A 2,139-nucleotide genomic window follows, 5' to 3' on the forward strand; every position below is an offset into this window, starting at 1 on the left:
AATAAAAGGGCCTAATTGCTCTCTGACTTTCTATGAAACTTTCTAAGCTGTGCTGACATCCTCGAATACAACTATGGAATTCGACAGTGGGGACCGGAGGGGGGGGGGGTGCGGAGAGAAAGCGGTTCTCAGCGAGGCTTGGGTGAGGTGGGGGGCGGCTCGGGGGAGGGGAGGTGGGGCGGGTGTGAAGTCCGCGCCCGGGAAAGAAAAATATGAGTGTTCTCCTTTGTGTGCGGACAAACAGCCGAGCGCCGGAGGTCGGGGCCGGGGTCACGCGGCTCCGGGCTGCAGCTGCCACCGTGGGGCGGGGGTCCCGGGCGGCCCCCCGGGCGTCTCGGCCCGGCGGCGGCATCGGCATTCCGGCGGCGCGGGCGGCCGCTGTCCTCGCACGACCCCGGCCCGTCCAGAGCGCGCCCCGCTACGACCCTCGGGTAAGCTCCGCGCGCCCAGGGCCCCTCACCCCTCGACAGGGCGCACGGGAGGCCCAGGCTCGGGCCCCGCCTCCCCGAGCTCCGCGGTCCCCGCGCTCCTGGGACCGGACGCCCAGCCTGGACCCCCAGGAGCCCGGCCACCGCGGCGCCCGGCCCGCGCCCGGGGCCTGGGCCTGGGCCTGGCCTGCTGAGCCCGCTGCGCCTCGCTCCGGGCCCAGGAGGCCGGAGCCGCCTCGGGGCCGGCTCGGCCCTCGCGGGAGGGGGCCCACGAGAGCACAGGTGACCTGCCCAGGGCGCCCGTGGCGGGGTCACCCTCCCTCCGAACTACTCCGTGGGCGGTGGCCTTACCAGGGTCGCGGCCCGGGCGCTGGCGTCCCCGGGGCCCTCTGCGAGCCCCCGCCGCCCCCTGGGAGCGCTCCGGTGCGCAGGCGCTGGGCGCAGGGGGCCAGACTTCCGCCGCGTGGGCGCGTGGGCGCGCGGGCGTGGGCCGGGGCCTCGGACGCTGCCCTGCGTCCCCACGCGGTCACCCGAGGGTGAGGGCACACTGGGGGCTGGGGAGGAGGGGGGGGGGCGGGTAAAGAGATGGCGGCGTCGGCGAGGCCCAGGCGCCGGCAATCAAAGGCTGGGGATGGCGCCCGCCGCGTTGCCCACGGCCAGGCCCAGGGCATGAAAGGATCTTTATCCTCGAGTGACACGGCGGCGGTTTCCTCCTGCCTCCCCCTCCCGCGGCCCTAATTGGGGCCGGCTGCTAATGTGATTAAAGGCCAGTTAAATGTTTCTCGGGGCAGATGGTGGGAAGAGGCCGGGACCCCTGCCCCCTCCCGGGGTCACGCCGGGCCCGTGGTCAGGGGGCCGGTGGTGGTGCCAGTCCCAGGGCAGCCTGGCCGGGCGCCCGCCGATTGTTCACCCCGAGGCGGGGAGGCCGCGGGCGGGCTCCTGGGGCTTTATGTAAGCTGGTGGGCTTGGGGCCCGGCCGGATTTGGGGATTCTTTTCGCACAGTTTCCATTTTCTGGCCTTTGGAACAGCGCCCCGGGCCCTCGGGGCCCTCCCCCTCCGGTGCCGGGCGCCTGCGGGGCCCAGCCGCGGAGGCAGGCCTGGGGGCGCGGGGCGCTGAGGGTCTGGCAGGCTCGGAGCTGTTCTCCGTGGAAACTCCCCACCGAGGACAGTGTGTCAGATGGTGGTGCTGCGGGGGCCAGGCGGAGGCCCCAACCCGCAGCGCCCCCAGACCTAGGCGACAACCGGGTCCCCACGTCGGCGGCGGCGGCGGCGGCGTGGGTGGTCTCGCCCTCCCGGGAGGGCTGGGCGTCGTGGCTGCTGGGGGCGCAGGGCCTCGGAGCCAGGGTGCGCGCAGCGCTGCCGGCTGCGCCGGCTCCCGATGGCGGCCGGAGGCCCTGAAGACCCCTCCCCGAGCCTGCCCGACCCGGTGGAGGCTGTGCGGCCCCCGGACGGCTCCGCTGCGCCCCGCGCCGGGAAGGCCAGGCCGGTGCCCGGGGCCGCGGAGTCAGCGCTCGGAGCCCCGGCCGCACGGCCCGCTCCCCGCCGGTCCCCCAGCGGGCCCGGCCTTGCGCTCGCGCGGGTTCATCGCTCTGGAGTCCCCGAGAGGCCAAGAGCGAGGCTCGGCCGAGTCCCCGCGCCTCTCAAGTGGCAAATCTGGAACCAGTTAGGATGGGGGAGGCAGATGGAAGCCAAACGGAAGCCCGGCGGCAG

The 2,139-nt window shown here is 74.4% G+C and overlaps 1 long non-coding RNA gene across 2 annotated transcripts in view; it reads left to right on the forward strand.

Moving 5' to 3' along the window:
• The first annotated feature begins 307 nt into the window (after positions 1-307).
• Positions 308-2,139, forward strand: part of LOC121032295 (uncharacterized) — a 38,511-nt gene continuing 36,679 nt past the window's right edge. For both annotated transcript variants that reach the window (XR_005791201.1, XR_005791200.1), the window contains exon 1: positions 308-431. This is a non-coding gene — a long non-coding RNA (uncharacterized LOC121032295). The remainder of the gene's footprint in view (positions 432-2,139) is intronic.

The sequence above is a fragment of the Herpailurus yagouaroundi genome, unplaced genomic scaffold (assembly GCF_014898765.1).
Source record: "Herpailurus yagouaroundi ecotype Mexico unplaced genomic scaffold, PumYag 141, whole genome shotgun sequence".
NCBI lineage: Eukaryota > Metazoa > Chordata > Mammalia > Carnivora > Felidae > Herpailurus > Herpailurus yagouaroundi.